The following is a 24682-nucleotide window of genomic DNA, read 5'->3' on the forward strand; positions in this document are numbered from 1 at the left end:
GAGAGGAAATTCACAGAGAATGGTCTCCTTTTCATAAGCCAGGATGTAAAGATAAAGGATGGTGTGAGAGGCATGAAGAAAGAAGAGAAGATTTGGATTAGTTGCTGTGGTGAGTGGATATAGACTCAGTTAGGAAAGGATATAGCCTCAAAGAGTGGAAAGATTGCCTTGCTGCATGAGGACCCAGATGAGAGTAAAAAAAATGTACTGGACCCAGACTGTATGAATATGCAATTTCATGTATTGCAGATGAAGTTAAACTCTGTTCAGTAATATTATTCTAACTCTATTCAGTTGTAGAGGAAGAGACAGATCAAGGAAGTAATAAAAGATTGAGTTTTGGAAAGGCACAATCAGCTTAAGGACAGGGAGCAAGAGATTTGAGAGTTGTGTAGAATTGAGCTGGTCAACAAAGGTATTTAGATCAGTAAGGGCAACTGTAACTAGAATAGGGCTAATAACCTAGTAAAGTACCAAAAGGTGGAGAAATGTGAAGTCATGGCAAAGATAAAGAATAAGTTTAAGACGAAGGCACAAAGTGAAATGAAACTATAGGAGGTTGTGATTGGATAACTCTTGATCATGGAAATGGCATACTTCCAGAATTTGCAGTGATCCTTCCACATTTCATCATCTCCCTTCCAACAAATACCTCACCTGAAAGCACAGAAAGCTGCCAAAGAAGATGTAAGGAGAATAGTGGAATTTCTCTCCCTGTCTAGGAGGAGTCATTAGAGCACAGACAGCAAGGAAGAAGGTTCATTACAACAGATATTAGGGTTTGCTAATGTGTGCCTTCACTCATCTAAAAGTGTCATCTGGAATACTAATTATGGCAGTCACATAATTTCTGTCCCTTCCTTTCCCTCTCCTTGACTCCACAGTCTAAATCTTTGGAGACATGGATTTAGAGTCCAAACTTGTGCTCCAAAGCTAAGGCTTTCCCATAAAAACCTCACAACATGTTATATTCTCCATGGATAATTCCAAGATATTGGATTTCAAGCAATTAGAATAAATTGCTGCTGTGTGATCCTGAAGATTATCGAAATAAAGATGAGTGACTTTTAGGAAGTACTAATGTTGAGTCCAAATCCAAATGAACCTGGGGAAACTTGTTGTAGGGCAAAGAACATTGAGTGGGAGTCAAGTCTTGAGTCATAATCCTAGACATTCCATTAATTAGTCATGTGCCCTTAATTGTGTCACTTTGGCTTCAGTTTCCTCATCTCCAAATAGGACTAGACTGGATCACAGAATCTCAGAGATAGGACCTCAGAGTTGCAATCCTTGCCTGAGGAGGAAGGTCTAAGTTAAACTGCATGTCATGTAGAATCTCTTCTCACTGATATTTTGTAATTATGTCACTTATTCTACCAATGATCAGGGAATAAAAGGTATCTCAGAACCAGCAACTTGATAGAAGACGAAACAAGGTACTTAGGTTTTAAACCAAGAAAAGAAAACCAATTAGTGCTGAGCACTAGAAGGGAAGAAAATTTAGGTTAAGTTAGACTGGAAATAAAAATGTGCAATCTATTCCAATCCATCTGGGTCTATATTATAGCTATTTTAGGACCACATTTCTGTACTTTATACATAATTCTCTGCTTTTCATCACTTTATAACATTTTTCCCATTAGTTGCCTAATAAATCTGCTTTTATAAATCTTGAACAATTTTTGGTTGATTGAGGAAAAACAAAGCATTTGTCCACACCTAGGCCATGATGATAAAAATAGGGTAGCCAGATCAGATAGAAGATAAAAGAATCATAGAATCACATAGTGGTGTGAAATCTCAGAGATTATCTCATCCTAAGTAGATATCTCCTTTTACAGCATTCCTGCAAGATGATTCTCCAGGTTGTCTTTTAAAGGGGGGTTTCAAGTGATGGAAAATTCACAAGCAATAGAAGTAGTCCATGCTTCTTTTAGACAGCTCAAACTGTTAGGACTTTGTTTTTGCTGTTTGTTTGGGTTTTTTTTGGGGGGGGGTTCTCTAAATTTCTCAAATCTAACTCCTTGTAGCATCCTCCTATTGTTCCTCGCTTAGTAAGGCCTTAGTAAAACAAATATTAAATGTTCTCATCTCCAGCTTCAAAATCTTAGCTTCCATTAGCCAGTTTCTATGGCATGGTTTTAGATACAATCACCATCCTGAACATCCTTCTTTGGAATGTTGCACTTTGTTGATGCTTCCCTAAAATCTGGTGCTAGTCCTCCACATGTAGACTAATAAGGACAGAAGGGTGTAGGGTGTGTGTTCATGGAAGTACCTCTGATGAGAAGGCTGCCAAGCCTTTTTCAGGGTTTCTTTCCACCTTTGGTGTCCACATGTTTCACCTAACTCTAACTCCAAGAAGCTGTCACATGCATAGTGGCCACACCCCAGTAAACAATTTTGGCAGATGGGCTAAATAAGATTGAGGGTAACTGAAGGGTCTCAAACCCATTGGTGAGTTAAGGAGTGTCTACTCCAAGCATGTGAAGACTTCCCCAGACAGAATGGGTGGTTGAGAACAATCTGTTCCAAAGGTCATGAAAGCAGCTGAAGCAGACACTTTGGAGCTTAGAGCTTGGTTAGACATCTAAGATGCCAAGGTCATCCACTCGATCTTGAGCCATCACCAGTCGCCTTGATTCTTTCCTGCCACTGGACTGTGATGTCTCTGGAGGAGAGAGTGAGGCCAATGACTTCCTGCAACTTTGCCTTACTTAAATACAATTTATTCATGAATCAAAAGATGTCACCCATACCACTTTATCACTTTACATATCTCAAAGTCCTGTGGTGACAGGCAAGTGACAAAGCAGCAGATGCTGATACACTGAGAACTGTAGTCACAATCCTGAACACAGGCAGCCCAGATCATATAGCTATCTTCTCACTGGGAGCAGCATGGGATTTGAGAGTCCCCTAGGTGTCTGAGCAGCCTTTTAAGGATCACACTGCTCAACTCCAGATGGGAGGAAGGGGCTAGAACAGGTACTCTACAAATTTTCAGCTTACCCAACTCTGCCCACTCACTATTGGCACATGGAATGTGCACACGCTTATAGACAACACAAAATCCAGTAGAGCTGAATGACGAACAGTTCTTCTTGCTAGAGAACTCAATAGATATGACATCCAAATAGCAGCCCTGAGTGAAAACAAGGTTCGCAAATGAAGGCCAGTTTACTGAATTTGAAGCTTGATACACATTTTTCCGGAGTGGTTGCAATGAAGAGGAGTGCCATGAAACCGGTGTAGGATTTGCAATCAAAAGGCTTGATTTGCCAGAGCTAGCTCAGTGTTTAGAATGCTCTGAAGGAAAGTGTGGGAGAGAAGAGGTATTAGACTGGCTACCAAACTGAAAGTCTACAGCCATTGTGCTAACCCCATTGTTGTATGCCTATGAAACTTGTACAATATATCAGTGCCAAGCCAGGAAACGGAATCATTTCCATCTGAACTGTCTTAGAAGATTCTGAAAGTTACCTGGCAGGATAAGGTACCAGATAATGAGGTCCTTGCTCGAACTAAACTGCCAAGCAGATGGGCTGGCCATGTTGTTTGAATGCAAAATATACACTTGCCAAAAAGACTTGTATGGAGAATTAACATAAGGCAGGTGTTCACATGGTGGTCAGAAGAAGCGATACAAGGAGACTTTCAAGGTCTCTTAAGAACTTTGGAATTGATTATGTGACATGGGAGACGTTGGTATAAGACCACTCAGCATTGCATTCCCACATCAGAGAAGGTGCTGTCCTCTATGGGCAAAGCAGAATTGGAGTAACTCAAAAGAGATGAGAAATGTGCAAATGTACAGAATCCAGTCTAAACATTCACATGAACTATTTGTGCCTGACCTGGGGTAGAACATGCATCTTTTCCTTTTCTCTCTACTAAATGGAGACTACTGGAAGAGCTACTCTGTATAAGGAGGGACTACATTTTTCATTTTTCACTTGGCTCTTCTGCTAGACTTCATCACTGTTCACAGAAACTAATCTTTCTGGAAGACTGCATCAGTTTTGAAACTCACACATTCTCAATATTCCTTGCCTCTGGAGCTTTCAAGATTCTGATTTATCTTGAACCATTTAAGAACATTCTGTAATGTGGTTCTGTATTCTCTTGAGAATTCATGGGGCCTTCTGTGTCATAAATTATTGATTCTATTTCCTTTATTTGCAATATATCTTTAGAAATTCTCACATCTCTGATATTTAGATATCTTGACAGTCATCTTCGTTTCTGTTTTAATATTTTTCTCTTGATTTATCATTTTGTGTTCTGGTTTTTTAACTTTTTTTCTTCCAAGATCTTTGCTGAAATTAGTCTTTTTTCTTCTTCTTATATTATTTATCTCTTTCTTTCTGACTTTTTTTTCCCCTTTTCTATCATTTACTCAAGGACTGGAATTCAAAGCTATCTCAGTCTCCTTCACTTCGCACCAACCTCAGACCCCACCACAGAAAGGATTTTAAGAGAATTGCACTAGCCCCAGTTGTATTTAAGTCACCTTTCTTTCAAGTTTTGTGTATCTCCAAATGTGTGCATACTGATTCTCTTCCTACTTCACTCTCTTTGTTAGTTCTCTCTCTGAGTCTGCCATCACAGACATAGCAGGCTCCTATTTTCCTCTTCTTCTTCTTCTTCTTCCATAAGTAGATAGGCAGAGCTGAAGTCTGCTGCTTGTTGCCACAGAATGATGGGGTGAGAACAAGGCAAGGAGTTCTGGCAGAGACCAATACAATATCAGGGAAATTGCTGAATTTTCAGAGAACAAACTAGTGGGACAGGCGGTGTGCCCTCCCAGAATGCTAATGACAGGGCGTGCTGAGTAAATGATTTATTAGTTCTCTCTGCTATTAATTCATAAGGCCATTTCCTTGTTAGACTAATTGGTACCTTGGACTGTGGAAAATCTTATCCACAGCATTTCATATTTCTTCATTTGCTGTAACTGATGACTACCCAGCTTTATAAGCTTTTCCTCTTTTGTCACGTTGTTAATGAGGGTCTCCAGGTCTTCATAAAATTTTTCTTTAACTTCATCAGGGTTCAACATTGTGGGAGCATATTCACTGATGATGGTGGCATGGTACTTTCCTGCAAGTGGCAACTGTCTTATCATAAACCTGTCATTCACATCACAATGAAGAAGAGATAAATATTCACTTACAATCTTATTATCTTCAAAGGTCACAGAAGGGCATTTAAAAGGCAAGTGGCTTGCTAGTGTTTTTGCACTTATTTACTATTTTTAACATGGGCAGAGGGGAAGATGAGAGAAGAAACATATTAGGAAAGAAATTAAGAATGAGGAAGTAATTATTATTGTTCATAATTGAGGTATATGAGAAAAAGAGTATGCAATAATGGAAAAAAGTGTGAGGGAAAACAGGCATCTCATTCTCATTCGAACTAGGAAAAAGGAGAGGAGCAGACACATATATTTTTATGTGAAAATACATTAAATTGAAAAAGGAAACTGGGAGGAACAGGGAGAAGAAAAGATTTTTAATGAGGAAAGAATAGTATCAAGAAAAAATAAATTTCAAGTTAAGAATAAGTCATAAGAAGTATATAAAGCAAGTATATAAAATATGTAAAAATTCTTATTCTTGGGTCTAAAAAGAGGCAGAGAATATGTTGGGGTCTAGATGAATAAGTAAAAGGAGGAAGTAAAGGAATGAGATCAGACCTTTCACTTATAGATTACTAGTATTAATCACATTTCTTCTCTTTTTTAAAAAATTAATTTATTTACTTTTAGTTTTCAACGTTCACTTCCACAAGATTTTGAGTTCCAAATTTTCTCCCCATCTCTCGCCTCCACCTACCACAGGAGATAGTGCATTTCAATTACCCCTTCCTCCAATCTGCCCTCCCTTCTATCACACCTCTCCCTTCTCTCATCCCCTTCTCCTCTATTTTCTTGTAGGGCAAGATAGATTTCTATACCTCACATTCTTGTATGTCTTATTTCCAAGTTGCATGTAAAAACAATTTTCAACATTTGTTTTTAAAACTTTGAGTTCCCACTTCTCACCCTCCCTCCCTCCCTGCCCATCCCCACTGAGAAGGCATGTAATTCGATATAGGATATACATGTGCAGTCATGCAAAACACTTCCATAACAGTCATGATGTGAGAATAACTATATTTTCCTCCATCCTATCCTGTCTCCCCATTTATTTGGTTCTTTCTTTTGACCCTGTCTGTCCTCAAAAATATGTATTTCTAATTACTCCTTCCTCTCATTTGCCCACCCTTCTATCATCCTTCCCATCCCTCACTTATCCCCTTCCCCCCTACTTTCCTGTAGTATAACATAGATTTTCATACCAAATGAAGTGTGTATGCTATTCCCTCTTTCAACCAAATCTGATGAGAGTAAGATTAATTCTTTCTCTCTTACCTCTCCCCTCTTCCCCATCCATTGAAAAAGCTTTTTCTTTCTCTTTTATCTGAGAGATAATCTATGCCATTCTATGTCTCCCTTTCTCTTTCTCCCACTATATTCTTCTCTCACCCCTTAATTTTATTTTTTTGGATATCATCCCTTCATATTCAACTTGCTCTGTGCCCTCTGTCTATATGTACATAACCCCTTCAGCTATCTTAATACTGAGAAAAGTCTCAAGAATTACAAACATTATCTTTCCATGTAGGAATGTAAACAGTTCAACTTTAGTAGGTCCCTTATGATTTCTCTTTCCTGTTTACCTGTGATCTTTTCATGCTTCTCTTTATTCTTGTGTTTGAAAGTCAAATTTTCTATTCAGTTCTGGTCTTTTCATCAAGAATGCTTGAAAGTCCTCTATTTCATTGAATAACCATTTTCCCCCCTGAATTATCATACTCAGTTTTGCTTGGTAGGTGATTCTTGGTTTAATCCTAGCTCCTTTGACTTCTGGAATATCAAATTCCAAGCTCTTATTGTAGATTCTTTCAATATTTATTTTACCCTCTGGTTCTAGAATATCAGGGCAGTTTTCCTTGATAACTTCTTGAAAGATGATGTCTAGGCTCTTTTTTTTGATCATGGCTTTCAGGTACTCCAATAATTTTAAAAGTATCTCTCCTGGATCTATTTGCCAGGTCAGTTGTTTTTCCAATGAGATATTTCACATTGTCTGTTATTTTTTCTATTCCTTTGATTTTCTTCTATAATTTCTTGATTTTTCATAAAGTCATTAGCTCCCATCTACTCTATTCTAATCTTTAAGGAATTATTTTCTTCAGTGAGCTTTTGTACCTCCTTTTCCATCTGGCCAATTCTGCTTTTTAGGGCATTTTTCTCTTCACTGACTTTTTGGATCTCTTTTGTCATTTGCATTAGTCTATTTTTTGAAGTGTTATTTTCTTCACCAATTTTTTTGGGGTCTCCTTTGGCAAGCAGTTGACTCATTTTTCATGATTTCCTTGTATCACTCTCATTTTTCTTTCCAATTTTGGCTCTGCTTCATTTATTTGATTTTCAAAATCTTTGTTTGAGTTCTTCCAATTCATATTTTTCTTTGAGGTTTTGGATATAGGACCTTTGACTTTGTTGTCTCCTTTGGGTTGTATGTTTTGATCTTTCTTGTCACCACAGTAAGATTCTGTAGTCTGATTCTTTTCCTGGTTTTTGCTCATTTTCCTCAGTCATTTACTTGACTTTTGAGCTCTTTGTCAAGGTAATTGTCTGCTTCCAGTGGGGGTCAGGGGATGTACTGTCAGCACATGATCCCCCCCACAATCTGTGGGTCTAGAGCTCCTGCTGCTGATGGCTCCTCCACCCCCTCTACCACACTGCAGCTGAGGCCTCACCACTCTACTTTCTCACACAGGTCCCACAGGTATTTTCCACTGAACTTCCAATTTGTTCTTGGTTTTTGGGATTGTGAAGTCTAGAAATTGCCACAGGTGCCAGACATTCAGTCCTACTGAGGCCTGCTCAGGTCCACTCTGTGTCAGAATATCCTATGCTGTACTGTGCTCTGCTCTGAGTGTGCCATTTTAGATGCTTCCCACCAACCTTCTAGGGTGTTTTGGACTGGAAATTTGCCTCACTCTATCATTTTGTAGTTTCTGCAGCTCCGGAATTTGTTTAGAGTCTTTTTTTTCACAGGGCTTGGGGGGAAAGCGCTAGCAAGTCTCTGCTTCTACTCCATCATCTTGGCTCCACCCCCATGGTCACCCACATTTCTTCTCTTTAATTACCTTCTTTATAAAGTGGGGACAAAGAGAGAAAAGATTATAAATAGATATTGTGGAGGGAAATACACAATTAAACATTATAACTTAGAATGCTAGATGGACTCCTTGCAAAAATAGGAGGAAATCAGGCTGCAGTATATTGCTTATAAGAAACTTACCCTAAGCATAAAGGCTTATACAGAGTTAAAATGAGAGGGTAAAACAGAATTTGTTTTCCCTTAGATGAATTTTAAAAATCATTATCTCAGAAAAGATAACTATTAAAATAGACATGGGTAAATGAGATAATAAGGTAAAACATTATGCTTATAAGCACTAAAGATAAATAATATCACCATCACATTTCTATTTAATTCCATAACATCTAATATATTTAAGTGGAAAAGGTAATTTAATTACTTGGAGGAATAGATGGCAAAACCAAAATAGAAATCTCTGTATATATCCCCTTCAGATAAATGTATCAAAAAGATGAAAAAGAAAGGAGTTAAGAATTAGAATTAAGAATAGAATAGAATAGAATCAAGAAAATTTATGAATGATGGCTATCTGGCAACCAATGAATAGAAAGCAAAAGGTTTGTTGCTTTACCATGTATCAAATCATTACAAATGAAAGTCATGTGCTAGGTAGGGCATAAAAACCTTATAAACAAATAAAGAAATACAAAGATATTAGACACAACCTGTACTGACTAAAATGGAATAAAAAATTATCATCTCTAAAGTATATTTGTATTAAAGATTCAAACTTGAGTACAGATGGAAAAAATAATCTGAAAGTATATGGGTCACAGAAGAAAATCATAGAAAGAATAGATAATTTCATCCAAGAAAATGACAACACTGAAGCCATAAAACTTTTGGGATGTAGTCAAATCAGTCTTAAGGGGAAATTTTATATCTTTGAAAACATTCATAAACAAAATTGAGATGGAACGCATTAATGAAGTAGGCATGGGACTAAAAAAAAACCTTTAAAAGCAAAAAATCAGAACTCTACAACTACAAAATTAGAAATCCTAAAAGTCAAAGAGAAGATGGAAATTATTTTAAAATTTATTTGTAAATGAATTTTAGTTTATTTAACTAATAAGATTAGTAAATAGCTAATTTGGTCAAAAAACAAAAGAAAAAATTCCATATTAAATTTAAAAAAGGAGAATTCCTGACAGAGGTAGAAAATAAAGGGGATTTTCAAATTCCTTAAGAATTCTCTAAATTTTTTAAAAAACAAAATTATCCTCTTTTTACAAATATATGAAATGTTTATATCAACAGAAGAAATGGATCAAATAACTCAATTTTAGAAAATGAATGAACAAGATATGATGGCCCCCGGTGGGCAAAAAAGTAAGACATGTTGGATTTACTAGTGAATTCTGTGAAATATTCAAATAAAATTTAATTATAGTATTACATAAATTGTCTGAAAATATAGGAAAAGAAACCATTTTACAAAATGTCTGTGAGGTAAATATATTCCTGATACCTAAACCAGGGTGAGACAAGGAATGGAAAGAAAATAATAGAATGATAAATGTCATACTTCACTATTGAATATTAATTTTAAAAACTACAAAAACATTTAAAGGGTTATTTAATATACACAAGCTAGATTTTTTAAAAATCAAGAATAAAGTTTGGTTCAATATAAGGACAAGCAAAATATAAATATTAATATTAATGACAAGGTCTAGAAGATTCTGTAATGACAGTGGAGTAGGTCAGAAAACTTTTGGCTCTCCAAATTTCCTGCCAAAAAAGATAGAACATTCCCCTCAGAAGTGATGTAGAAGAGTGGCAATAAACAGAAGTCAGGCTAAAGCAGCTATTCTATTAAGATAATTTGAGAAAATTCTCCAGGAAAGACCTGACTTCCAGAGAAGAGGTGCAAATACCTCCAGGTCAGCTCTGTGGAATCAATAAACAACAAGCCCTGGGGGAAGCTTGGATTGGGAGGTAGCCTCAGTTTTAGCAATTTTCATCTGAAGGACAATGTGAGGGGGTCTGACAGCTGAATAGAAGATTGAAGGACTGTTCACTGTTGAGGAATGCCAAGTACAGCTGTGCTGACCAAACACATCCTGAGCTGGGCTGCCACTGCTGGCATGGGGGAAGGAAGAACGAGGGGGAGGAGCTAGCACACACCAGGTGAGTGCAGTAGCTGAGGGGTAGGGCAGGAATCTTGCTGTCTATGAATAGTTGTAGGAGAGCAGAGTAGCTGGTTTCAGTTCCAGGACAGAGAAGAGAGCTGTAGTTTGCAGCCACCAGAGGATCTCAGGGAGCAAGATCATTTGTAAGAGAGTGTGGCTAGGACCCATTAGCCATGGCTTAGGAGTAGAGAGGAGAGCCCAAGGCTGAGCCCTGGGACAGACCTCAGAAAATAACAGTAAGAAGGACTTGAGGCTTGGGACATCATTCCCCATACCTCAGGGCTAGAACTTCATTACACTAATACCTTCTAAGAATAAAACAAAACAAAAAAAATAAAAAGGAGTAAGCAAAGGAGAAAGAAACCGACTATAGATGGCTACTTTGGTTATAGAGAAAATATAGGTCCATATTTAGAGGAAGATAATGGAGCTAAAAAAAAGCCACTGCTTTTTCAATGAGAAACATCGAATGGTCCCAAGCACAAAAAAAATTCTTAGAAGAACTTAAAAAGAATTTTAAAAAATAAAATAAGAGAGATTCAGGAAAAATTAGGGGAAAAATAAGAACAATCAAGAAAATTATGAAAAGAAAGTCAACCAAATTGAAATGGAGAATCAAAACGTTAAGGAAGAAATAACTCCTTGAAAACTAGAACTGGACAAAGAGAAACTCATGACTTTCTAAGACATCAAGAAATAATAAAACAAAATCAAAAGAATGAAAAAATAGAAGAGAATATGAAACACCTCATCAGAAAACTGATCTGGAGAACAGAGCAGAAATAACATAAGAATAGTCAGACTGCCTGAAAATTATGTTTAAAAAAGTAATCTTAATACAATATTACAAGAAATTATCAAGGAAAATTGCCCTGAAGTTCTAGAACAAGACGGCAAAGCAAAAATAAAAAAAAAAATCTACCAATCACCACTTGAAAGAGATTTCCAGAGGCAAAACTTACAGAAATATCATAGCCAAGTTTCAATATTTCTAGGTTAAGGAGAAAATATTGGAAGCAACAAGAAAAAACAATTTAAATATCATGGAATCACAGTAAAGATTACACAAGACCTGACAGCTACTACACTGAAGTTCCGTAGGTCTTGGAATACTATATTTCATAGAGCAAAAGAGCTAGGCCTGTGCCCAAGGGTAACTTAACCAGCAAAGGTAAGTATAATCCTGAATGGGAAAAAAAGGACATTTAGCAGACTGAAAATCTTTTAGTTATTTCTGGCAAAAACAGTAGAACTATGGTGTTTCTCCTTCATTGCCAAAGAAGACTACGCCATCACAGAAATGATGACATGGCTTGCACTTGACTTTGTGTTTTTTTGAGTGAGGGAGGGCTGTGCAGGTCACAGAGAATCACTTCTCCTCCAGAGCCATCTGAATCCAGCGACCAGATATTCATCACGATGACTAGAGATGACCCAGGATGAGACAACTGAGGTTAAGAGACTTGCCCAAGGTCACACAGCTAGTGAATGTCAAGTGTCTGAGGTGAGATTTTGAACTCAGGTCCTCCTGACTCCTGGTACTCTATCTCTTGTACCACTTAGCTGCCCAAGAGTTTAAAACAGAAATTAAAAGACTACTGATTACCTCCTGAAAGAGAGCCACAAATGAAAATTCCCAGGAATATTATAGCCAAATTCCAGAACTCCAAGGTCATAGAAAAAAAACCCACAAGTAGCCAGAAAGAGATCATTCAGGTACAGAGAACTGAAGGGAAAATTCAACATATAATATCCAGGAGAAATATAAAGTAAACATTAAGGACTAATTGTAAGGAAATCAACGAGGTCAAATAATTTACTTCTTTATACACACACAGACACAAATACACACACGTAAATGTTTGTGTATACATATACATACATGCACGCATAAATACATATGTGTGCAGGTGTATATACATGTATACACACATTATATATATATCACATGTAGCCTGATGGAGGCCTAAGAGCTGCCTAGAACTGAGAGCAATTAAGCTATTTACCCAAAGTTATAAAAACAATATGTTTTAGAGCTATGACTGTAACTTAATTTTTCAAGGCTCAGAAACCAGCTCAGTATTCACTATGCCATGTTGCTTCTCATGATATCAGGGATAAATCAAGAACATTCGTTCTCACCATTACTATTTATAAAATTGTAGAAATGTTAGCTATACTAACATGTGAAGTAAAAGAATTTGAGGGAATCTACATAACAAGGAGGAAGCAAAATTGTTACTTTTTGCATGTAATTACTTTTTACATATAATTAACGAATCCTAAAGATTTAAGTGAAAATCAATTGAACAATACCATTAGTACAATAGCAGAATATAAAACATGACCATTCATCAATCTTTCTATGTATTGCCAACAAAACTCAACAGGGAAGGACAGGAAAGGATACTTCATTTAAAATACCTTCACAAGGTATGTTAAAAAAAAAGCACTATAACACTGAGAGTTCACTTACCAAGAAATATACATTAATTATACAAATGCAACTACAAGACATTCTATACTGAAATAAAGACAGACATAAATAATGGAAATAATTGGAGAGATTATTTGGTAATGGCTGTATCCTGCCAATACGCTAAATATGACAACAGGATTAATTAATCTGCAGATATTTAGAGCTATGTGGATCAAACCACTAATTAGATAGTCTATCAAACTAAAAATAAATAATGATGATTACAACATTCATCGGAGGGATCAAAAAAATCAAGAATCTAATTAAAAGAACGAAGGAAACAGGCAGTCTCACAGTACTAGATCCAAAATGCATTATAATTCAGTAATCATTAAGAAATAAAAATATCAAAAAAAGGAAAAATTGTTAGTTTTTTAAGAACTGGTGCTCAAGATCCAAAAATAATTGAACATAATCTCATAGCATTCAGTAAATCCAAGGAATCCAACTATAACGTCAAGGATTCACTGTTAGACAAAAACAACTGGAAAAAGTGGAAAACAATGTAGCTAGAATTAGGTTTATACCAACATCTCGAATTATGTAAAATAAGCTTTTAAAATATACGTGACCTATGTGAGAGTGAGTGTGATTGAATTACTTAATCAAGTTACCCTACCCTGCTTATCCTGAGTTATAAGATGCCCAATTATTACTCAACTAGAGTTTTTAGACTAAGTGCTAAATGTACTTAAAACTGAAGTGATGTATAGGACGGATTCTGAATAGGCCTAACCACCTTGATCAGACTCCAGGAAAGGTTTATAAATTACCAAACTAGTTTAGAACCAGGATCATTTGAGAGATTGGAGCAATCTTGAATTCCTAGTAAAATCTCTCAGAAATAATTGCTTAGGGCCAGTGGAGGCTGCCTCATATTCCACCTTGACTAGGTCTTTTTCTCCACCTTTCCCCTTTGGTTGGAGGAGTGCTTTGCAAGTTTCAGAGACATCCTACTGATATCTTCAGATCAGTTACTGCCTGTGTCTATATTGACCCTTACATAGAAACTCAAAGGACAAATTGTATAAAAATTGACAGCTCTACAAGAAGTCTAGAAATGATACTATGCTATAACTAAAGGGAATGTCTTAAGTACCCTATGACTGAGAGAAAATGCCATTTAGTAACCAGCAAGTGTGAGCCTTGTTTTGATATGATGAGCATAGGAGTTATGCTGAGATCTTCTAAATTTCTTTGGGCTACATATGGATGTGAAATATTGTAGATATAGGGACTAGGCACCTGTTATTTCTTTGGAACAAGAAACTCCAGGATGAGGAATCTCTCTATGCAGTTGGGTCCTCATGTTCTCTGCAGATCATTCTTAGAGAGTATAGCCTAGAACACTGAGAGTCAAGTGATTCCCTCATAGTTACATAGCCATTATTTGTCAGAGGCAGGAGTAAATCCAAATCTTCTTAAAAGACCACATTATAAACAAACCAGAGGAGAATAGGATATGATACCATTTACAACCATAAATGGGGAAAAGTTCTTGATCAAATAGCTGATAGATTAGATCGCAAAAGATATATTAGAAATCATATATTATAGTCTTTGCACAAGTAAAATTTGTGCAATGAAATTACAAAGAAAGTTAACCAGGAAATGTCAACGCAGCAAATAATTTGGATAAAGTATTACTCCTCTTCCAGACTATGACTTAGAAATGGGTATAGGCAGGAGAGTTGCCAAGCAGCGCTATGTCTTGCTCCCAGTGCTAGCACAGGGGTCCTCTGTCGTCTCTTTCTGTACGGTTCCTTATCCCCTTACTATCTCTGGCTTGAAAGCTCCCAAACTGGTTGCCATTGCTGTTGCCAAACTCCATGGTGTTGCCACCACGTGGACCCCCAGGCAGCCCCCAGTCCAGTGTCACTGAATTCTCCTTCTGACATTCTAACTTGTGTTGGACTAGAAAAAATGTCTCATTTCAACCTTTTCTTGGCTCTGATGCTCTAGAATTTGATTTGAAGCATTATTTTAAAGTTCTTTGGAGGGAAATGTTGAGCAAGTTTGGCTGCTTCCTCTACCCCACCATATTGTCTCTGTTCCCAGAAATCTTGATAGTGTACTGCTATATGAGATATTGAAAGAATTGATGTAAATATAAACCGTGCATATAGTTAGACCTGGTATTGCCAATACTGGGCTACCATTACCAGTACCATAAAGAGATGAGAACAAAGATAGAGAGAAAGGGTTCATAGGTTGAAAACTATTTGTAGCAATATGTATATATGTAACACATATATGTAATATATGTGTTACATATATATACATATGCACATATATGTGTGTATTTAATTTTAGTAAAGAACTTGAAGTAAAGTAGTGGGTGCCTATCAGTTGGGGAACAGTGAAAATTATTGGTATATGAAAACTGAACATTACATCGTGAAACATGACAAAAAGGATAAATTAAAAAAAGAGAAGAGTAAGAGAAGCTTTTCTATACATGCCACCTAACATGGAGGCACCTTGCTTCTGGGAGAAAACATCCTGCATTGCTCTTCCATGTAGGTGGCAGCAGCCACTTTTGATTGCATGTATAGGCAGAACAGGCTGAATCTTTACAAAATGCCCAACTGAGACACATTGTCTCTCCCATAGCATCTAAAAAGGGTAAGAATCTTGTCTACCTACAACGGAAGCACCATGAACTGAATGGTTGAGGAGGAAAAAAATTCCCTTTCCCTTCCTCTCCCTTTTTATCCTGTGGCCCCATGAAACAAGCTTGGGGGAGTGGGGATGCTGGTTTTGTTTTCTTCTATTCTTTTTGGCTTTTTCAGTTTTAAGTGCAAGTGGCAAAATCCCCAAACTCAGAACTGAACCCTAGAGTCCCTGGAGGCAGGGTTCCAGGCCAGGTCTTGCTACCAGGATAGCAAAGAAGCCCTGAAAAGGCAGGGACTTGACCTTCAGGTGAGCTTTGGATTTGGAACTTGGTGTGACAATGCTATATAAAAATGGAACCAAAATATGAACCTAAAACCCTCTCCACCCCAGAGATTGAAGAAGGATAGAAGGAAGGACCATGACCCCTAGTTGCTGGGAGAAGGTAAGCAATTTGTCCAGGTTTTTCTTATCATACCTGTCAAGCAGATATCCTCTATAAAAACTAAATTCAACCTGTTAAGTAGAACTAGATCCAGGAGATGACTGGGAACATGATCAGAAACATCATCAGTCAATGGTAGACCTTTTCTAAATTCTCTTAAGGTCTGGAGAATCCTAAGGAAAGGGGTAAACTATGACATACCTGCCTGCAGGAAGCGGGGAAGTGGACAGAATAGTCACTGTTACGTGTAGAGGAAGACAGGATATTTTCTCTTACAATCAGATAAACATAGCCAACGCATGGATTTATTTTGCTTAACATTTATTTAATTTTAAATTATTTAAATTAATTTAATTTATCTAATTTTTAATTAGTTCATTTAAAATAATTTTAATTATTTAATTATTCATAAATAACATTTAGTTGATATAAGGGAGGGCTTTTATTTTTTTAATGGAGGGAAGGAGGTAGTGATAGAGATTTTTTAAAGTTCTCAATGAAACATTTTAAACGTACGCAGAATAAAGCAGAAGGAAATTTCATAAAGGTACTCAGATAAATACAGTTATGTTGACACTACTGTATAAATTTTAAATAATTTACAAAAGAAAATCTGTAAGTAATGGATTAACGTGTGTTATCTCTCCTACTTTCAGCCCCCTCCTCCCTGTTCTTCAGTAATGGAAAATGTTCATGTATTTCAAAAGTATAATTTTTAAAAAAGTTTTAAAATATAGAAATCTGAGCAGAGTAATTTAAAATTGATGTAATAGGAAATTAGAAGTCCTTGGAGGTTTTTTGAAGGGAAAGTAAGATGATACACACTTAATATAAAATTGTGAGTTTCAAGTGGGAAAAAGACACTAATGACAGTTAACACATATAGAGCTTTAAATATTGATCATTTTGTCCTCATAACCAACTTGGGAAGTAAGTGCTATTTTTATCCCCATTTTATAAATGAAGAAACTGAGGCAAGTGGTGGTTGAGTGCTTCCCACAGCATTACACATCCAATAAGTGTCAGAGGCCAAAATTGAACTCAGGTTTTCCTGACTCCAGGTCCATTATATCACCTCTGCCATGAAATGAGAGTGCCTATCTTCCCATTTACCTTGTTTCACATGATTAATTTTTCTCCTTTTACCTTTTTGAATTTTCCCTGAAGTTCTACTTCAAGCAGGGCTTCTGTTCAGTAAAAGGCAAACTCTTCAAGGATACAAGAACAATAACTATTTTAATTTCTGGTTTTGTATTCTCAACCCCTAGCCCAAGGCTTTGCATAAGCAGGTGCTTAATACACATCTGTTGAACTGAATGTCATTGAATTTTTCTTGTTAAAGAGTTTTCTGCAGCCTCATTCCTGACTATCATATTCAGCATGATATAATTATTAGATAATAGTCCTTTCAGTATTTCATTGATCTGTAATTGTGTTATCTAATATTAGGCAATAAATTCAATGTGGCTGTAATAAGTAAGCAAAACTCATACAATACACATAAACAACCTGAGTCATTCAGGCCCTCAAAATTTATATATTCTTGGGAAATCATTTCATTCTTCCAAATCCTTTATCATTTTATTACTTCCAAGCTTAAAATGCCCTGGAAGAATTTCATAGGCCTCAAGCTATACCACCCTGTACTAAATCCTCATTACATTTCACAATCCCAGTGGGATTAAACTCAGGCAGAACTGGGAGGAGAGACCTTTAAGGAACACCTGCAGCAGGACCCAAATTAGGGAGTGGTACCAGTGACTCAGGGAGGATCAGACTTTTGGATGAAGCACATTTTGTGGCCTGCTCCTTTCTTGCCCATTAAAAACGGGGGCGAGGGGGGAAAGTCCCTTGGCATTTTTTCATAGGAGAATGGATGTTAATCCTAGTGTCTGGACTAGATTACATCTCTGATCATTCTACTTAGCCCGCCCAGATTCACCTGCAGATTTAGCTGAATTTGGGATCCTCCTTCACTTCCTGTTCCGAATCCCATTATGATGTACAGTTTTTCAGGTGCAGCTATATATCATCACAGAGGTGAAGCGACCCTTGTCTGTTTCTCTCTTGCCTAGATTGGTCATCATGAGTCATAATTAGCTAAGCCTGTCACATAAGTGGAAATATTTGCTCAAGCTGTTTTATGTGTGTAAAGGATGTGGAACATGTTCTATAGCTTTTCATGGTGCTATGTGTTAGATGTGATTTCTGTAGTGTACAGAAGTTACTGAATCTCCAGGAAGACTCACAAGGCAAATCCAAAATAACAAATATTGACCAGACAGGATACAACTCTTGCCTTCAAGTAACTTACAGTCTAGTAGGGGGAGGACACTCAAACACAGATAGTGAAAATGCTTAATATATATTATTATATGTGCATTTAGAAAGCTGCCAACATTCTACAGGAGATATGAAAGGGTATGCTGCTACAAAATGGGTAGACTGGATGGAATCAAGGAAGGTATCCTGAAGAAGGAAATGGCATCTGAATTGGGTTTTAAGATTGGGTGGCAATTTAATAGATAAATATGGAAATAACCATGATAGTAAAAGCAACAGGCATTTATATCCCCTTTTAAGGTTTGTAAAGTTCGTTAGAGCAATATGTGCATATTTTATGCTTACTACATGTATGAAATAAGGCTAAAATGTTAGAGTGATAGCACATTGTGAGGTTTTGAATTCTAGGACAAGGTATTTGAATTGTGATTCAAAGGCCCCTGAGGAATTTTAAGCACAAGTGAAAGAAGTACTTATCAAAAAAAGAAAGATTATTGCGATGGGGCATGAAAAATGTATTGAAGAAGGGAGAGAATGGAGGCACAAGGGCTTATAAGGAAACTATTATAGAGGGAGGTAATAATATGAGTCTAAACTGGGATACTAGTAAAAATTAGGAAGATATATGAGCTGTTATAGGAGAGGTGATGGAGAGGAGAGCACCAGTGATAAATTCCACAGTGGTAAATATGGTTATCTAGTTAATAGGGATGGCACAGACAGAAAATAGGAAGTCAGAAGAAGGGAAATGTTGGGAAAATATATAATTAATTTTGTTTTTGAAATGCTGAATTTGGTTTAGTATTGGGATATTTGCATGGAGGTGAACTATAGGCAGTTGGGATGTGGGGCTGGAGCTAAGAGGTCAACACTGGCTATAGAAATGCTAATTACGTATACATAAATGATAGTGGAATTTCTGGGAGTGAACTGATGTTCAAAGGAAAGAACACTGAGCGAGGAGAACCGAAGTCAGGATCTTGGGGAAACACTAACATAAGGCTGTAGGGAGGCTAAGTAATCAGAAAACAAGAGGAACAACAGTTTGCAAGGGAGGAAGAGAAGAAGCAAAATATAGTCTTTGAAGCTGATGTAGAAAAGAGCATTCTGTAGGAGGATGTGGTTAAAAATGTCAAAACTATGGGAGTATGATGACTGAATATAGAGAATTGTATTTTGTGATTTTAAGTTCACTGGTGACTTCACAGTGAGACATTTCAGTAGAGTGGTTGGGATAGACTTCTACTTGTGAGGGCCGCTGCTGTTCAGTCACATCTGACTCTTCATGATCCAGTTTCTTGTCAGAGATACTGGAGTAGTTTGTCATTTCCTTCTCCTGCTCATTTGACAGATGAGGAAACTGAGGCAAAGAGTGAGTGTCTGAGACCTGATTTGAACTCAGGAAGATGAGTCTTCCTGATTTCAGGCCCCACACTGTCCACTGTGCTACTGAGCCGCTCACTTGTAAGGGATTGCAGTATAATACACTTAGGAAGAAGAAGCATCAGGTGTAGATAATAGTTTCAAGAAGTTTAGCTGGGAAATGGGGATGAGAGAGATGATGCTACAGTTGGAGAGAGGTAGGAGGGTCATGAGAAATGCTTTGGGGACTGAGGATATCTAAGGCAGAGGGGAAGGACACATATGTAAGAATGTATAAGAAAGAGGGATTGGCTGTTAGGGGATAGTCCTGGAGGAGGTTGGAAGGTGTGGATCATGGACACAGTTAGAGGGATGGGTTTTAGTCATTAGTAGGGACAATTCTTTCTGTGACAAGAAGCAGGGATGGGAATGTGAGGATGATTAGAAAGTTTGAGAACCGGAATGAAAGAAGAGGAGAACACAGCTCTTCTCTGAGATGACTGTGAGATGGCTTCACTTCTGAAGGATAAAAGGTATCATTTATTTCATGTAAGAGGAAAATTATGGTTTTAAGTTAATGTGGTTGTTATAGTGATGCTGGCCAACCTGGAAGGGAAGAAGAGGAACATAGATGAACCAGAAGCATAAGGAATAGTTTTCATATTTCACTTGCCTCTAACCCTACAGAAAGCGATAAGGTAGCCTATATCAGAAATACCTGGGAGACTTGCCACATGACAGGAGTAACAGACCCAGGACTTGTTGAACTAATATGGACATAACCATGTGTTTATTATATGCCTTATACTTCAGACTCACACAGAGGATATTCTAGCTCTTCTGTAATAATGATGTGCTCAGGCATGCTGCTGTGGTATCACTGTAGCCTCTGGCTACGGTGTCAGCCCATGGCAGGTGGTTGGGCCTCATGCATTTGTTCAGGGTGAAGGTGGGGAATGAAGATTGTCTGTTACTAAGGTCACTGATTCTTTCCAGCTGCCTTACTGCAAATATTTTGAGTTGAATAGAAGTAAGCTGGATCAATTTCATCATGATTTTATGGAAAGAATCCAAACTACTCTAGTTTGGACAGAAGACAGAGTACTAGAGTGGAAAAAGCCCTCAACTGGTCAGAAGATCTAGGTTCTAGCCCCAGATGTGCCTAACTAGTTTGTGATGTTAGGTAAATTATTTTATCTCTCTGGGCTCCAGCTTCTTCATTTCTAAAATGAGGAAACTACACTAGATGTTCTCTCATTTTCCTTTTAGTACTGAAATAATAAGATTTGATAGAGCAATTTCATTCCCCAATATAAAAGAAATTATTTCTTTTACAGATTCATTTGTTGGGTTTTTTAATCTTGTTTTTAATATCAAATGTGATAGCATATATAATATGTTTCCTAAATTCTGAAGTGTTATGTAAGGCAGCTAGCTGATGCTGTGGACAGAGTACTAGGCTTGGAGTCGGGAAGACCTGAGTTTAAATTAGGCCTCAGACACTTATTAACTGTATAGACCTGAACAAATCACTTAACCTCTGTCTGTCTCAATTTCCTCATTTGTGAAATGGTGATAATAAGAGCACCTGTCCCCTAGGATTGTTGCAAGGATCAAATGAGATAATATTTTGTAAGTACTTAGCACAGTGACTGGCACATAGTAGGTATTTAATACATGTTCTTTTTCTACCTGTATATTAAGTGGTAGCAATTATTATTATTAGTTCAGACTAATAAGTAATCACCTCTAACTTTATTCTGTCATTCCCTACTAGTGGAATTAATACGTCTGACTCCAACTTCTATATACTTTTGTAGAAAGCCATGTTTTATCCAGCCCAGTCAGATCAACAGCTAGACTGTTTTTTTCTAGTCTTAAGAAAGTCATGCTCTTCTGAAGAAAGAGTAGCAATACACTCAGAAGAAGGAAAAAAAAGCTTCTACTGAATGGTTAAAGACTTTTGGAGTAAAAGACACTAAATTAGCATAATGTATTATAGTTTGTTTTAAAAATTCTTGCCAATCCCCTTTAACTATGAACTTCCTCTAACTCCAGGAATGGAATGATACAGGACAAAGTTAAAGACCACAGAGCCTCATTAGAGAAAGGCTAAAGAGGATTTTCCTAGCACCTTAATTTAAATATATTCCATGAAAAGTCAGACTAGGCAAATTCCTTCTCCTTTCGCCTCCCCATTTTATTTTTAAAAATAACTGTTTACCTTGCCCTTCATTAGAGAAACAGGATATCCTAAGATGAGTGGAAATACACACAGGACTCATCTAGGTATTTTAAGAAGCGAGTATCTAAGGAAACTATGTGTTTTTTAATTAGGACTGATTCAAATGCTTTGACAAGCCTTGAAAGAATAACATATGAGGCATTTCAGGTTTACCCTGAAGTCAAACTCAATGTTTCCATGCTTTGAAGCTGCAGATTTACTCCCATCTGTGATCGACTGGGCTGTGTCCACCTCTTTCTGGGGATGTCAGAGTCATAGCATTCCAGGTCCATTTTATTTAAAGGGACAGGTTTTGGCTTCTATGAATGAACAGTAGTCATAGGCAGGTCTCCAGAGACTTACCGGTTCTTTTCGGCTGGGATAAAGATTGCCATGTTTAAATTATTGGCCTAAATTGGGTAAAAAGTTGTAGGAAAATGAGTGTACAAAATTCAAGAATAAATAGGTTCTCTGGAAGATTGGACTTTCTACATCTGAGTAAGGGCCAATATTTGTCCTTGTTAACTCAGGATTATGTAATGGAATGATATAATGGAACAAACCCTAGACTTAGAAACAGGGGACTTGAAGAGGTAAAGGGAAGAGAATACATACATACATACATACCTACATACATACATACATACCTACATACATACATATGTATACGTATGCATATAGTTTTTTATATATCTGTAGTTTTATATATATATATATATATATATATATATGTATATGTCATTATAGTTATATCATACCTACTATGTGCCAGGCACTGTGCTAAACACAGAACTTGATCTGCCACTAATAAGGTCACTTTGTCAAGTCATTCATCCTTTCTTGCTTCTAGTTCATCAATGCATAAAATGAAAGGAGTTGAACTAACATTGACCTCCAGGTTCCCTTTCAGTTTAGGAATAACATGATTCAGAGCAGTGATTAGAGCACTGAACCTGGAGTCAGGAAGACCTGTGTTTAAATTCACACCCAGATGTTTATTAGCCAAGTGATCCAGGGCAAGTCACTTAACCTTTACCTCAATTTGTTGTAAGAATTCAGTAGGATAATATTTATAAATTGCTTGACAGAGTATCTGGCATATAGTGAACACTTAATAAATGCTTGTTTCCTTCCTTCTTTCTTCCTTCCTTCCTTTTCTCTGGTGTAGATCAGAAAATACAGAGTTGTCACATAGATCTGAAATGAACTTATCTGATTTTAGTCTAAATTAAAATTTTGGCAAATTTGAAGGCATTGGTTGGGTAAGATCGTTATCCTAATCCTAAGCTAAAGTTGATTTTATTTGCTGCTTATGTTTTGGTTTTGCGATTCAGGTATCTGCTCACAGTGAGATTTTTTAGGCTTTGTTTTTTGTTTTGTTTTTTTTGTTAGGCCTGCCTATGGGCGGTCTATGCTCCACAGCAGGCACTGCCTTACTTTTGACCCAGAGTTTGTCCTCAGAGTGCAGGGAGCTAGATCAGCTTCAGCAAGGTTGTCAGCTTCCTAAGGATGGTGACTCAGTTCCAATCCATTATTTAAAATACATTGATGGTAGGTGGGGTGGAGAAAAGGTGAAAACTTGCATGATCCTTCCCCAAAACCCTTCTGAGCACCCTTAAATAATGCCATAAAATATTTCCTGGAGCAGCAGAACTCACAAAAAGACAGGGTGAAATAACTTTCCAGTCAAAGTCAGCTTAGAAGTTCAGCAGGAAAGGACTGTGACACTTGGGTAAGAGTGGAGAACAGTCCAACACAGGCCCACAGACCAGACCCCAGCAAAGAAGAGAGGGGTTTAGGAGCCACTGAATCAGCAATGGCAGCAGCTGCTTCCAAAGTTCTCAGACCACAGATAGTAAAGGTGTCTAACAAATGGTCAGAAGGAGATTACAGTGGTTTCTTTGCTAGCACTGAGGCAGATTCTGTTGCTTTGCCCATACTCTGATTCTGGGTTGCAGTCATGTGTGGAATTCCTAGGGTGAGGAGGAGCACTAGCACATCAGATTTTGCTGCCGCAGTGGAGGAGGGCCTTCCTCACAATTCAGGGCAGAAAGAAGTAATTGTGATCATTCACAGACCAAAGCACAAGACAGGAGAGGAGTAAACACACCTCTCCTTAGATCGTACCACCTTGGAAGAAAACTTACAGGACCCTAGAATTATCTTTGAAAATAGCTCCATAAAACCCTTGAAGCTTGGGACAGTGAGCCCTCCACCCTGGAAGCAGAGTTCTACTTTAACAAAGAGTTAAGAGTCAAGAAATAGCTTGGGAAAATGAGCAAACAACAGGAAAAATTCTCACCACAGAAAGTCACTATGGTGATAAGGAAGATCAAAACACTCAGAAAAAGATAACAAAGTCAAAACTCCTACATCCAAAGCCTGCAAGGAAACTATGAATTTGTTTCAGGCTATGGTAGAGCTCAAAAAGGATTGTGAAAATCAAGTAAGAGAGTTAGAGGGAAAACTGGGAAGAGAAATGAGAATGATGCAAGAAAATAATTAAAAACAAGTCAAAAATTTTGTAAAGGAGACACACACACACAACTGAATAAAATAACACCTTAAAAAATAGACTAGGCCAGATGTTAAAAGAGGCACAAAAGCTTACTGAAGAAAATAATTCCTTAATAGTTAGACTTGGCCACTGGAAGCTAATGACAATAGAGAAATCAAGAGACAATAAAACAAAATCAAATGAATAAAAAAAGAAGACAATGTGAAATATCTTGTTGGGAAAAAAAGTGCCCTGTAAAATAGGTCCAGGAAAGATAATTTTAAAATTGTTGGATTGCCTGAAAGTCATATTCAAAAAAGAGTCTAGACATCATCTTTTAAAAAATTGTCAAGGAAAATGCCCTGATATTCTAGAACTAGAAGGTCAAATAGAAATTGAAAGAATCCTTTGATCACCTCCTGAAA

The 24682-nt window shown here is 37.1% G+C and overlaps 1 pseudogene; it reads right to left on the reverse strand.

The window, feature by feature from the left end:
* The window catches only part of LOC140516870 (small ribosomal subunit protein uS7m pseudogene), a 99307-nt pseudogene extending 77152 nt beyond the window's left edge, over positions 1-22155 (reverse strand).
* Between the last annotated feature and the right edge of the window lie 2527 nt (positions 22156-24682).

This window comes from Notamacropus eugenii, chromosome Y, assembly GCF_028372415.1.
Source record: "Notamacropus eugenii isolate mMacEug1 chromosome Y, mMacEug1.pri_v2, whole genome shotgun sequence".
Classification (NCBI taxonomy): Eukaryota; Metazoa; Chordata; class Mammalia; order Diprotodontia; family Macropodidae; genus Notamacropus; species Notamacropus eugenii.